A 15,618-nucleotide genomic window follows, 5' to 3' on the forward strand; every position below is an offset into this window, starting at 1 on the left:
TTGCTCACCCAAATACACATTTTTTTGATACTTTGGCCAGTCTGCCTCAAGTGACACCCCACTAGCTGTGTATCTTATGAGAAGCTTCGTTACCTTTGCAAGCGGTTTCTTGAAGTTGGTGATGTGATTATGTTGGTGACGAGGCATTGGCTACCTTAAGAGAGTCATAGTGCTTTCTGCCAGTTGCTCACACAAATACAAATTTTGAGATACTGTGGCCAGTCTGCCTGAAGCGATACGCCACTAGTTGTGTATCTTAAGAGAAACATCGTTACTCTTGCCAGCGGTTTCTTGACTTTGAAGATGTGATTATACTGGTGACTAGATATTGGCTACCCTAAGAGAGTCACAGTGTTTCCTGCCAGTTGCTCACCCAAATACACATTTTTTAGATACTGTTTCCAGTGTGCCTGAAGCGATACGCCACTAGTTGTGTATCTTAAGAGAAACATCGTTACTTTTGAAAGGGGTTTCTAGAAGTTGCTGATTTGATTCTGCTGGTGACGAAGCATTGGCTACCTCAAGAGAGTCATAGAGATTCCTGTCAGTTCTTCACCCAAATACACATTTTTTAGATATTCTTTCCAGTCTGCCTGATAGCTACGCCACTAGTTGTGTATCTTAAGAGTCATTGTAACTTTTGCCAGGGGTTTCTTGAAGTTGCTGATGTGATTATGCTGGTGACGAGGCATTGGCTACCCTATGAGTGTCATAGTGATTCCTGCTAGTTGCTCACCCAAATACACATTTTTTTGATACTTTGGCCAGTCTGCCTCAAGTGACACCCCACTAGCTGTGTATCTTATGAGAAGCTTCGTTACCTTTGCAAGCGGTTTCTTGAAGTTGGTGATGCGATTATGTTGGTGACGAGGCATTGACTACCTTAAGACAGTCATAGTGCTTTCTGCCAGTTGCTCACCCAAATACACATTTTGAGATACTGTGGCCAGTCTGCCTGAAGCGATACGCCACTAGTTGTGTATCTTAAGAGAAACATCGTTACTCTTGCCAGTGGTTTCTTGACTTTCAAGATGTGATTATACTGGTGACGAGATATTGGTTACCCTAAGAGAGTCACAGTGTTTCGTGCCAGTTGCTCACCCAAATACACATTTTTTAGATACTGTTTCCAGTGTGCCTGAAGCGATACGCCACTAGTTGAGTATCTTAAGAGAAACATCGTTACTTTTGCCAGGGGTTTATAGAAGTTGCTGATTTGATTCTGCTGGTGACGAGGCATTGGCTACCTCAAGAGAGTCATAGAGATTCCTGCCAGTTCTTCACCCAAATACACATTTTTTAGATACTCATTCCAGTCTGCCTGATAGCTACGCCACTAGTTGTGCATCTTAAGAGTCATTGTAACTTTTGCCAGGGGTTTCTTGAAGTTGCTGATGTGATTATGCTGGTGACGAGGCATTGGCTACCCTATGAGTGTCATAGTGATTCCTGCTAGTTGCTCACCCAAATACACATTATTTTGATACTTTGGCCAGTCTGCCTCAAGTGACACCCCACTAGCTGCGTATCTTATGAGAAGCTTCGTTACCTTTGCAAGCGGTTTCTTGAAGTTGGTGATGTGATTATGTTGGTGACGAGGCATTGGCTACCTTAAGAGAGTCATAGTGCTTTCTGCCAGTTGCTCACACAAATACAAATTTTGAGATACTGTGGCCAGTCTGCCTGAAGCGATACGCCACTAGTTGTGTATCTTAAGAGAAACATCGTTACTCTTGCCAGCGGTTTCTTGACTTTGAAGATGTGATTATACTGGTGACTAGATATTGGCTACCCTAAGAGAGTCACAGTGTTTCCTGCCAGTTGCTCACCCAAATACACATTTTTTAGATACTGTTTCCAGTGCGCCTGAAGCGATACGCCACTAGTTGTGTATCTTAAGAGAAACATCGTTACTTTTGAAAGGGGTTTCTAGAAGTTGCTGATTTGATTCTGCTGGTGACGAGGCATTGGCTACCGCATGAGAGTCATAGAGATTCCTGCAAGTTCTTCACCCAAATACACATTTTTTAGATACTCATTCCAGTCTGCCTGATAGCTACGCCACTAGTTGTGCATCTTAAGAGTCATTGTAACTTTTGCCAGGGGTTTCTTGAAGTTGCTGATGTGATTATGCTGGTGACGAGGCATTGGCTATCCTATGAGTGTCATAGTGATTCCTGCTAGTTGCTCACCCAAATACACATTTTTTTGATACTTTGGCCAGTCTGCCTCAAGTGACACCCCACTAGCTGTGTATCTTATGAGAAGCTTCGTTACCTTTGCAAGCGGTTTCTTGAAGTTGGTGATGTGATTATGTTGGTGACGAGGCATTGGCTACCTTAAGAGAGTCATAGTGCTTTCTGCCAGTTGCTCACACAAATACAAATTTTGAGATACTGTGGCCAGTCTGCCTGAAGCGATACGCCACTAGTTGTGTATCTTAAGAGAAACATCGTTACTCTTGCCAGCGGTTTCTTGACTTTGAAGATGTGATTATACTGGTGACTAGATATTGGCTACCCTAAGAGAGTCACAGTGTTTCCTGCCAGTTGCTCACCCAAATACACATTTTTTAGATACTGTTTCCAGTGTGCCTGAAGCGATACGCCACTAGTTGTGTATCTTAAGAGAAACATCGTTACTTTTGAAAGGGGTTTCTAGAAGTTGCTGATTTGATTCTGCTGGTGACGAAGCATTGGCTACCTCAAGAGAGTCATAGAGATTCCTGTCAGTTCTTCACCCAAATACACATTTTTTAGATATTCTTTCCAGTCTGCCTGATAGCTACGCCACTAGTTGTGTATCTTAAGAGTCATTGTAACTTTTGCCAGGGGTTTCTTGAAGTTGCTGATGTGATTATGCTGGTGACGAGGCATTGGCTACCCTATGAGTGTCATAGTGATTCCTGCTAGTTGCTCACCCAAATACACATTTTTTTGATACTTTGGCCAGTCTGCCTCAAGTGACACCCCACTAGCTGTGTATCTTATGAGAAGCTTCGTTACCTTTGCAAGCGGTTTCTTGAAGTTGGTGATGCGATTATGTTGGTGACGAGGCATTGACTACCTTAAGACAGTCATAGTGCTTTCTGCCAGTTGCTCACCCAAATACACATTTTGAGATACTGTGGCCAGTCTGCCTGAAGCGATACGCCACTAGTTGTGTATCTTAAGAGAAACATCGTTACTCTTGCCAGTGGTTTCTTGACTTTCAAGATGTGATTATACTGGTGACGAGATATTGGTTACCCTAAGAGAGTCACAGTGTTTCGTGCCAGTTGCTCACCCAAATACACATTTTTTAGATACTGTTTCCCAGTGTGCCTGAAGCGATACGCCACTAGTTGAGTATCTTAAGAGAAACATCGTTACTTTTGCCAGGGGTTTATAGAAGTTGCTGATTTGATTCTGCTGGTGACGAGGCATTGGCTACCTCAAGAGAGTCATAGAGATTCCTGCCAGTTCTTCACCCAAATACACATTTTTTAGATACTCATTCCAGTCTGCCTGATAGCTACGCCACTAGTTGTGCATCTTAAGAGTCATTGTAACTTTTGCCAGGGGTTTCTTGAAGTTGCTGATGTGATTATGCTGGTGACGAGGCATTGGCTACCCTATGAGTGTCATAGTGATTCCTGCTAGTTGCTCACCCAAATACACATTTTTTTGATACTTTGGCCAGTCTGCCTCAAGTGACACCCCACTAGCTGCGTATCTTATGAGAAGCTTCGTTACCTTTGCAAGCGGTTTCTTGAAGTTGGTGATGTGATTATGTTGGTGACGAGGCATTGGCTACCTTAAGAGAGTCATAGTGCTTTCTGCCAGTTGCTCACACAAATACAAATTTTGAGATACTGTGGCCAGTCTGCCTGAAGCGATACGCCACTAGTTGTGTATCTTAAGAGAAACATCGTTACTCTTGCCAGCGGTTTCTTGACTTTGAAGATGTGATTATACTGGTGACTAGATATTGGCTACCCTAAGAGAGTCACAGTGTTTCCTGCCAGTTGCTCACCCAAATACACATTTTTTTGATACTGTTTCCAGTGCGCCTGAAGCGATACGCCACTAGTTGTGTATCTTAAGAGAAACATCGTTACTTTTGAAAGGGGTTTCTAGAAGTTGCTGATTTGATTCTGCTGGTGACGAGGCATTGGCTACCTCATGAGAGTCATAGAGATTCCTGTCAGTTCTTCACCCAAATACACATTTTTTAGATATTCTTTCCAGTCTGCCTGATAGCTACGCCACTAGTTGTGTATCTTAAGAGTCATTGTAACTTTTGCCAGGGGTTTCTTGAAGTTGCTGATGTGATTATGCTGGTGACGAGGCATTGGCTACCCTATGAGTGTCATAGTGATTCCTGCTAGTTGCTCACCCAAATACACATTTTTTTGATACTTTGGCCAGTCTGCCTCAAGTGACACCCCACTAGCTGTGTATCTTATGAGAAGCTTCGTTACCTTTGCAAGCGGTTTCTTGAAGTTGGTGATGCGATTATGTTGGTGACGAGGCATTGACTACCTTAAGACAGTCATAGTGCTTTCTGCCAGTTGCTCACCCAAATACACATTTTGAGATACTGTGGCCAGTCTGCCTGAAGCGATACGCCACTAGTTGTGTATCTTAAGAGAAACATCGTTACTCTTGCCAGTGGTTTCTTGACTTTCAAGATGTGATTATACTGGTGACGAGATATTGGTTACCCTAAGAGAGTCACAGTGTTTCGTGCCAGTTGCTCGCCCAAATACACATTTTTTAGATACTGTTTCCAGTGTGCCTGAAGCGATACGCCACTAGTTGAGTATCTTAAGAGAAACATCGTTACTTTTGCCAGGGGTTTATAGAAGTTGCTGATTTGATTCTGCTGGTGACGAGGCATTGGCTACCTCAAGAGAGTCATAGAGATTCCTGCCAGTTCTTCACCCAAATACACATTTTTTAGATACTCATTCCAGTCTGCCTGATAGCTACGCCACTAGTTGTGCATCTTAAGAGTCATTGTAACTTTTGCCAGGGGTTTCTTGAAGTTGCTGATGTGATTATGCTGGTGACGAGGCATTGGCTACCCTATGAGTGTCATAGTGATTCCTGCAAGTTGCTCACCCAAATACACATTTTTTTGATACTTTGGCCAGTCTGCCTCAAGTGACACCCCACTAGCTGTGTATCTTATGAGAAGCTTCGTTACCTTTGCAAGCGGTTTCTTGAAGTTGGTGATGTGATTATGTTGGTGACGAGGCATTGGCTACCTTAAGAGAGTCATAGTGCTTTCTGCCAGTTGCTCACACAAATACAAATTTTGAGATACTGTGGCCAGTCTGCCTGAAGCGATACGCCACTAGTTGTGTATCTTAAGAGAAACATCGTTACTCTTGCCAGCGGTTTCTTGACTTTGAAGATGTGATTATACTGGTGACTAGATATTGGCTACCCTAAGAGAGTCACAGTGTTTCCTGCCAGTTGCTCACCCAAATACACATTTTTTAGATACTGTTTCCAGTGTGCCTGAAGCGATACGCCACTAGTTGTGTATCTTAAGAGAAACATCGTTACTTTTGAAAGGGGTTTCTAGAAGTTGCTGATTTGATTCTGCTGGTGACGAGGCATTGGCTACCTCAAGAGAGTCATAGAGATTCCTGCCAGTTCTTCACCCAAATACACATTTTTTAGATACTCATTCCAGTCTGCCTGATAGCTACGCCACTAGTTGTGCATCTTAAGAGTCATTGTAACTTTTGCCAGGGGTTTCTTGAAGTTGCTGATGTGATTATGCTGGTGACGAGGCATTGGCTACCCTATGAGTGTCATAGTGATTCCTGCTAGTTGCTCACCCAAATACACATTTTTTTGATACTTTGGCCAGTCTGCCTCAAGTGACACCCCACTAGCTGCGTATCTTATGAGAAGCTTCGTTACCTTTGCAAGCGGTTTCTTGAAGTTGGTGATGTGATTATGTTGGTAACGAGGCATTGGCTACCTTAAGAGAGTCATAGTGCTTTCTGCCAGTTGCTCACACAAATACAAATTTTGAGATACTGTGGCCAGTCTGCCTGAAGCGATACGCCACTAGTTGTGTATCTTAAGAGAAACATCGTTACTCTTGCCAGCGGTTTCTTGACTTTGAAGATGTGATTATACTGGTGACTAGATATTGGCTACCCTAAGAGAGTCACAGTGTTTCCTGCCAGTTGCTCACCCAAATACACATTTTTTAGATACTGTTTCCAGTGTGCCTGAAGCGATACGCCACTAGTTGTGTATCTTAAGAGAAACATCGTTACTTTTGAAAGGGGTTTCTAGAAGTTGCTGATTTGATTCTGCTGGTGACGAGGCATTGGCTACCTCATGAGAGTCATAGAGATTCCTGTCAGTTCTTCACCCAAATACACATTTTTTAGATATTCTTTCCAGTCTGCCTGATAGCTACGCCACTAGTTGTGTATCTTAAGAGTCATTGTAACTTTTGCCAGGGGTTTCTTGAAGTTGCTGATGTGATTATGCTGGTGACGAGGCATTGGCTACCCTATGAGTGTCATAGTGATTCCTGCTAGTTGCTCACCCAAATACACATTTTTTTGATACTTTGGCCAGTCTGCCTCAAGTGACACCCCACTAGCTGTGTATCTTATGAGAAGCTTCGTTACCTTTGCAAGCGGTTTCTTGAAGTTGGTGATGCGATTATGTTGGTGACGAGGCATTGACTACCTTAAGACAGTCATAGTGCTTTCTGCCAGTTGCTCACCCAAATACACATTTTGAGATACTGTGGCCAGTCTGCCTGAAGCGATACGCCACTAGTTGTGTATCTTAAGAGAAACATCGTTACTCTTGCCAGTGGTTTCTTGACTTTCAAGATGTGATTATACTGGTGACGAGATATTGGTTACCCTAAGAGAGTCACAGTGTTTCGTGCCAGTTGCTCGCCCAAATACACATTTTTTAGATACTGTTTCCAGTGTGCCTGAAGCGATACGCCACTAGTTGAGTATCTTAAGAGAAACATCGTTACTTTTGCCAGGGGTTTATAGAAGTTGCTGATTTGATTCTGCTGGTGACGAGGCATTGGCTACCTCAAGAGAGTCATAGAGATTCCTGCCAGTTCTTCACCCAAATACACATTTTTTAGATACTCATTCCAGTCTGCCTGATAGCTACGCCACTAGTTGTGCATCTTAAGAGTCATTGTAACTTTTGCCAGGGGTTTCTTGAAGTTGCTGATGTGATTATGCTGGTGACGAGGCATTGGCTACCCTATGAGTGTCATAGTGATTCCTGCAAGTTGCTCACCCAAATACACATTTTTTTGATACTTTGGCCAGTCTGCCTCAAGTGACACCCCACTAGCTGTGTATCTTATGAGAAGCTTCGTTACCTTTGCAAGCGGTTTCTTGAAGTTGGTGATGTGATTATGTTGGTGACGAGGCATTGGCTACCTTAAGAGAGTCATAGTGCTTTCTGCCAGTTGCTCACACAAATACAAATTTTGAGATACTGTGGCCAGTCTGCCTGAAGCGATACGCCACTAGTTGTGTATCTTAAGAGAAACATCGTTACTCTTGCCAGCGGTTTCTTGACTTTGAAGATGTGATTATACTGGTGACTAGATATTGGCTACCCTAAGAGAGTCACAGTGTTTCCTGCCAGTTGCTCACCCAAATACACATTTTTTAGATACTGTTTCCAGTGTGCCTGAAGCGATACGCCACTAGTTGTGTATCTTAAGAGAAACATCGTTACTTTTGAAAGGGGTTTCTAGAAGTTGCTGATTTGATTCTGCTGGTGACGAGGCATTGGCTACCTCAAGAGAGTCATAGAGATTCCTGCCAGTTCTTCACCCAAATACACATTTTTTAGATACTCATTCCAGTCTGCCTGATAGCTACGCCACTAGTTGTGCATCTTAAGAGTCATTGTAACTTTTGCCAGGGGTTTCTTGAAGTTGCTGATGTGATTATGCTGGTGACGAGGCATTGGCTACCCTATGAGTGTCATAGTGATTCCTGCTAGTTGCTCACCCAAATACACATTTTTTTGATACTTTGGCCAGTCTGCCTCAAGTGACACCCCACTAGCTGCGTATCTTATGAGAAGCTTCGTTACCTTTGCAAGCGGTTTCTTGAAGTTGGTGATGTGATTATGTTGGTAACGAGGCATTGGCTACCTTAAGAGAGTCATAGTGCTTTCTGCCAGTTGCTCACACAAATACAAATTTTGAGATACTGTGGCCAGTCTGCCTGAAGCGATACGCCACTAGTTGTGTATCTTAAGAGAAACATCGTTACTCTTGCCAGCGGTTTCTTGACTTTGAAGATGTGATTATACTGGTGACTAGATATTGGCTACCCTAAGAGAGTCACAGTGTTTCCTGCCAGTTGCTCACCCAAATACACATTTTTTAGATACTGTTTCCAGTGTGCCTGAAGCGATACGCCACTAGTTGTGTATCTTAAGAGAAACATCGTTACTTTTGAAAGGGGTTTCTAGAAGTTGCTGATTTGATTCTGCTGGTGACGAGGCATTGGCTACCTCAAGAGAGTCATAGAGATTCCTGCCAGTTCTTCACCCAAATACACATTTTTTAGATACTCATTCCAGTCTGCCTGATAGCTACGCCACTAGTTGTGCATCTTAAGAGTCATTGTAACTTTTGCCAGGGGTTTCTTGAAGTTGCTGATGTGATTATGCTGGTGACGAGGCATTGGCTACCCTATGAGTGTCATAGTGATTCCTGCTAGTTGCTCACCCAAATACACATTTTTTTGATACTTTGGCCAGTCTGCCTCAAGTGACACCCCACTAGCTGCGTATCTTATGAGAAGCTTCGTTACCTTTGCAAGCGGTTTCTTGAAGTTGGTGATGTGATTATGTTGGTGACGAGGCATTGGCTACCTTAAGAGAGTCATAGTGCTTTCTGCCAGTTGCTCACACAAATACAAATTTTGAGATACTGTGGCCAGTCTGCCTGAAGCGATACGCCACTAGTTGTGTATCTTAAGAGAAACATCGTTACTCTTGCCAGCGGTTTCTTGACTTTGAAGATGTGATTATACTGGTGACTAGATATTGGCTACCCTAAGAGAGTCACAGTGTTTCCTGCCAGTTGCTCACCCAAATACCCATTTTTTAGATACTGTTTCCAGTGCGCCTGAAGCGATACGCCACTAGTTGTGTATCTTAAGAGAAACATCGTTACTTTTGAAAGGAGTTTCTAGAAGTTGCTGATTTGATTCTGCTGGTGACGAAGCATTGGCTACCTCAAGAGAGTCATAGAGATTCCTGTCAGTTCTTCACCCAAATACACATTTTTTAGATATTCTTTCCAGTCTGCCTGATAGCTACGCCACTAGTTGTGTATCTTAAGAGTCATTGTAACTTTTGCCAGGGGTTTCTTGAAGTTGCTGATGTGATTATGCTGGTGACGAGGCATTGGCTACCCTATGAGTGTCATAGTGATTCCTGCTAGTTGCTCACCCAAATACACATTTTTTTGATACTTTGGCCAGTCTGCCTCAAGTGACACCCCACTAGCTGTGTATCTTATGAGAAGCTTCGTTACCTTTGCAAGCGGTTTCTTGAAGTTGGTGATGTGATTATGTTGGTGACGAGGCATTGGCTACTTTAAGAGAGTCATAGTGCTTTCTGCCAGTTGCTCACACAAATACAAATTTTGAGATACTGTGGCCAGTCTGCCTGAAGCGATACGCCACTAGTTGTGTATCTTAAGAGAAACATCGTTACTCTTGCCAGCGGTTTCTTGACTTTGAAGATGTGATTATACTGGTGACTAGATATTGGCTACCCTAAGAGAGTCACAGTGTTTCCTGCCAGTTGCTCACCCAAATACACATTTTTTAGATACTGTTTCCAGTGTGCCTGAAGCGATACGCCACTAATTGTGTATCTTAAGAGAAACATCGTTACTTTTGAAAGGGGTTTCTAGAAGTTGCTGATTTGATTCTGCTGGTGACGAAGCATTGGCTACCTCAAGAGAGTCATAGAGATTCCTGTCAGTTCTTCACCCAAATACACATTTTTTAGATATTCTTTCCAGTCTGCCTGATAGCTACGCCACTAGTTGTGTATCTTAAGAGTCATTGTAACTTTTGCCAGGGGTTTCTTGAAGTTGCTGATGTGATTATGCTGGTGACGAGGCATTGGCTACCCTATGAGTGTCATAGTGATTCCTGCTAGTTGCTCACCCAAATACACATTTTTTTGATACTTTGGCCAGTCTGCCTCAAGTGACACCCCACTAGCTGTGTATCTTATGAGAAGCTTCGTTACCTTTGCAAGCGGTTTCTTGAAGTTGGTGATGTGATTATGTTGGTGACGAGGCATTGGCTACTTTAAGAGAGTCATAGTGCTTTCTGCCAGTTGCTCACACAAATACAAATTTTGAGATACTGTGGCCAGTCTGCCTGAAGCGATACGCCACTAGTTGTGTATCTTAAGAGAAACATCGTTACTCTTGCCAGCGGTTTCTTGACTTTGAAGATGTGATTATACTGGTGACTAGATATTGGCTACCCTAAGAGAGTCACAGTGTTTCCTGCCAGTTGCTCACCCAAATACACATTTTTTAGATACTGTTTCCAGTGTGCCTGAAGCGATACGCCACTAGTTGTGTATCATAAGAGAAACATCGTTACTTTTGAAAGGGGTTTCTAGAAGTTGCTGATTTGATTCTGCTGGTGACGAAGCATTGGCTACCTCAAGAGAGTCATAGAGATTCCTGTCAGTTCTTCACCCAAATACACATTTTTTAGATATTCTTTCCAGTCTGCCTGATAGCTACGCCACTAGTTGTGTATCTTAAGAGTCATTGTAACTTTTGCCAGGGGTTTCTTGAAGTTGCTGATGTGATTATGCTGGTGACGAGGCATTGGCTACCCTATGAGTGTCATAGTGATTCCTGCTAGTTGCTCACCCAAATACACATTTTTTTGATACTTTGGCCAGTCTGCCTCAAGTGACACCCCACTAGCTGTGTATCTTATGAGAAGCTTCGTTACCTTTGCAAGCGGTTTCTTGAAGTTGGTGATGCGATTATGTTGGTGACGAGGCTTTGACTACCTTAAGACAGTCATAGTGCTTTCTGCCAGTTGCTCACCCAAATACACATTTTGAGATACTGTGGCCAGTCTGCCTGAAGCGATACGCCACTAGTTGTGTATCTTAAGAGAAACATCGTTACTCTTGCCAGTGGTTTCTTGACTTTGAAGATGTGATTATACTGGTGACTAGATATTGGCTACCCTAAGAGAGTCACAGTGTTTCCTGCCAGTTGCTCACCCAAATACACATTTTTTAGATACTGTTTCCAGTGCGCCTGAAGCGATACGCCACTAGTTGTGTATCTTAAGAGAAACATCGTTACTTTTGAAAGGGGTTTCTAGAAGTTGCTGATTTGATTCTGCGGGTGACGAGGCATTGGCTACCTCATGAGAGTCATAGAGATTCCTGCAAGTTCTTCACCCAAATACACATTTTTTAGATACTCATTCCAGTCTGCCTGATAGCTACGCCACTAGTTGTGCATCTTAAGAGTCATTGTAACTTTTGCCAGGGGTTTCTTGAAGTTGCTGATGTGATTATGCTGGTGACGAGGCATTGGCTATCCTATGAGTGTCATAGTGATTCCTGCTAGTTGCTCACCCAAATACACATTTTTTTGATACTTTGGCCAGTCTGCCTCAAGTGACACCCCACTAGCTGTGTATCTTATGAGAAGCTTCGTTACCTTTGCAAGCGGTTTCTTGAAGTTGGTGATGTGATTATGTTGGTGACGAGGCATTGGCTACCTTAAGAGAGTCATAGTGCTTTCTGCCAGTTGCTCACACAAATACAAATTTTGAGATACTGTGGCCAGTCTGCCTGAAGCGATACGCCACTAGTTGTGTATCTTAAGAGAAACATCGTTACTCTTGCCAGCGGTTTCTTGACTTTGAAGATGTGATTATACTGGTGACTAGATATTGGCTACCCTAAGAGAGTCACAGTGTTTCCTGCCAGTTGCTCACCCAAATACACATTTTTTAGATACTGTTTCCAGTGTGCCTGAAGCGATACGCCACTAGTTGTGTATCTTAAGAGAAACATCGTTACTTTTGAAAGGGGTTTCTAGAAGTTGCTGATTTGATTCTGCTGGTGACGAAGCATTGGCTACCTCAAGAGAGTCATAGAGATTCCTGTCAGTTCTTCACCCAAATACACATTTTTTAGATATTCTTTCCAGTCTGCCTGATAGCTACGCCACTAGTTGTGTATCTTAAGAGTCATTGTAACTTTTGCCAGGGGTTTCTTGAAGTTGCTGATGTGATTATGCTGGTGACGAGGCATTGGCTACCCTATGAGTGTCATAGTGATTCCTGCTAGTTGCTCACCCAAATACACATTTTTTTGATACTTTGGCCAGTCTGCCTCAAGTGACACCCCACTAGCTGTGTATCTTATGAGAAGCTTCGTTACCTTTGCAAGCGGTTTCTTGAAGTTGGTGATGTGATTATGTTGGTGACGAGGCATTGGCTACCTTAAGAGAGTCATAGTGCTTTCTGCCAGTTGCTCACACAAATACAAATTTTGAGATACTGTGGCCAGTCTGCCTGAAGCGATACGCCACTAGTTGTGTATCTTAAGAGAAACATCGTTACTCTTGCCAGCGGTTTCTTGACTTTGAAGATGTGATTATACTGGTGACTAGATATTGGCTACCCTAAGAGAGTCACAGTGTTTCCTGCCAGTTGCTCACCCAAATACACATTTTTTAGATACTGTTTCCAGTGTGCCTGAAGCGATACGCCACTAGTTGTGTATCTTAAGAGAAACATCGTTACTTTTGAAAGGGGTTTCTAGAAGTTGCTGATTTGATTCTGCTGGTGACGAAGCATTGGCTACCTCAAGAGAGTCATAGAGATTCCTGTCAGTTCTTCACCCAAATACACATTTTTTAGATATTCTTTCCAGTCTGCCTGATAGCTACGCCACTAGTTGTGTATCTTAAGAGTCATTGTAACTTTTGCCAGGGGTTTCTTGAAGTTGCTGATGTGATTATGCTGGTGACGAGGCATTGGCTACCCTATGAGTGTCATAGTGATTCCTGCTAGTTGCTCACCCAAATACACATTTTTTTGATACTTTGGCCAGTCTGCCTCAAGTGACACCCCACTAGCTGTGTATCTTATGAGAAGCTTCGTTACCTTTGCAAGCGGTTTCTTGAAGTTGGTGATGCGATTATGTTGGTGACGAGGCATTGACTACCTTAAGACAGTCATAGTGCTTTCTGCCAGTTGCTCACCCAAATACACATTTTGAGATACTGTGGCCAGTCTGCCTGAAGCGATACGCCACTAGTTGTGTATCTTAAGAGAAACATCGTTACTCTTGCCAGTGGTTTCTTGACTTTGAAGATGTGATTATACTGGTGACTAGATATTGGCTACCCTAAGAGAGTCACAGTGTTTCCTGCCAGTTGCTCACCCAAATACACATTTTTTAGATACTGTTTCCAGTGTGCCTGAAGCGATACGCCACTAGTTGTGTATCTTAAGAGAAACATCGTTACTTTTGAAAGGGGTTTCTAGAAGTTGCTGATTTGATTCTGCTGGTGACGAAGCATTGGCTACCTCAAGAGAGTCATAGAGATTCCTGTCAGTTCTTCACCCAAATACACATTTTTTAGATATTCTTTCCAGTCTGCCTGATAGCTACGCCACTAGTTGTGTATCTTAAGAGTCATTGTAACTTTTGCCAGGGGTTTCTTGAAGTTGCTGATGTGATTATGCTGGTGACGAGGCATTGGCTACCTTAAGAGAGTCATAGTGATTCCTGCTAGTTGCTCACCCAAATACACATTTTTTTGATACTTTGGCCAGTCTGCCTCAAGTGACACCCCACTAGCTGTGTATCTTATGAGAAGCTTCGTTACCTTTGCAAGCGGTTTCTTGAAGTTGGTGATGTGATTATGTTGGTGACGAGGCATTGGCTACCTTAAGAGAGTCATAGTGCTTTCTGCCAGTTGCTCACACAAATACAAATTTTGAGATACTGTGGCCAGTCTGCCTGAAGCGATACGCCACTAGTTGTGTATCTTAAGAGAAACATCGTTACTCTTGCCAGCGGTTTCTTGACTTTGAAGATGTGATTATACTGGTGACTAGATATTGGCTACCCTAAGAGAGTCACAGTGTTTCCTGCCAGTTGCTCACCCAAATACACATTTTTTAGATACTGTTTCCAGTGTGCCTGAAGCGATACGCCACTAGTTGTGTATCTTAAGAGAAACATCGTTACTTTTGAAAGGGGTTTCTAGAAGTTGCTGATTTGATTCTGCTGGTGACGAAGCATTGGCTACCTCAAGAGAGTCATAGAGATTCCTGTCAGTTCTTCACCCAAATACACATTTTTTAGATATTCTTTCCAGTCTGCCTGATAGCTACGCCACTAGTTGTGTATCTTAAGAGTCATTGTAACTTTTGCCAGGGGTTTCTTGAAGTTGCTGATGTGATTATGCTGGTGACGAGGCATTGGCTACCCTATGAGTGTCATAGTGATTCCTGCTAGTTGCTCACCCAAATACACATTTTTTTGATACTTTGGCCAGTCTGCCTCAAGTGACACCCCACTAGCTGTGTATCTTATGAGAAGCTTCGTTACCTTTGCAAGCGGTTTCTTGAAGTTGGTGATGCGATTATGTTGGTGACGAGGCATTGACTACCTTAAGACAGTCATAGTGCTTTCTGCCAGTTGCTCACCCAAATACACATTTTGAGATACTGTGGCCAGTCTGCCTGAAGCGATACGCCACTAGTTGTGTATCTTAAGAGAAACATCGTTACTCTTGCCAGTGGTTTCTTGACTTTCAAGATGTGATTATACTGGTGACGAGATATTGGTTACCCTAAGAGAGTCACAGTGTTTCGTGCCAGTTGCTCACCCAAATACACATTTTTTAGATACTGTTTCCAGTGTGCCTGAAGCGATACGCCACTAGTTGAGTATCTTAAGAGAAACATCGTTACTTTTGCCAGGGGTTTATAGAAGTTGCTGATTTGATTCTGCTGGTGACGAGGCATTGGCTACCTCAAGAGAGTCATAGAGATTCCTGCCAGTTCTTCACCCAAATACACATTTTTTAGATACTCATTCCAGTCTGCCTGATAGCTACGCCACTAGTTGTGCATCTTAAGAGTCATTGTAACTTTTGCCAGGGGTTTCTTGAAGTTGCTGATGTGATTATGCTGGTGACGAGGCATTGGCTACCCTATGAGTGTCATAGTGATTCCTGCTAGTTACTCACCCAAATACACATTTTTTTGATACTTTGGCCAGTCTGCCTCAAGTGACACCCCACTAGCTGCGTATCTTATGAGAAGCTTCGTTACCTTTGCAAGCGGTTTCTTGAAGTTGGTGATGTGATTATGTTGGTGACAAGGCATTGGCTACCTTAAGAGAGTCATAGTGCTTTCTGCCAGTTGCTCACACAAATACAAATTTTGAGATACTGTGGCCAGTCTGCCTGAAGCGATACGCCACTAGTTGTGTATCTTAAGAGAAACATCGTTACTCTTGCCAGCGGTTTCTTGACTTTGAAGATGTGTTTATACTGGTGACTAGATAT

Source organism: Schistocerca nitens, chromosome 10 (assembly GCF_023898315.1).
Source record: "Schistocerca nitens isolate TAMUIC-IGC-003100 chromosome 10, iqSchNite1.1, whole genome shotgun sequence".
In the NCBI taxonomy this organism is placed as follows: Eukaryota; Metazoa; Arthropoda; class Insecta; order Orthoptera; family Acrididae; genus Schistocerca; species Schistocerca nitens.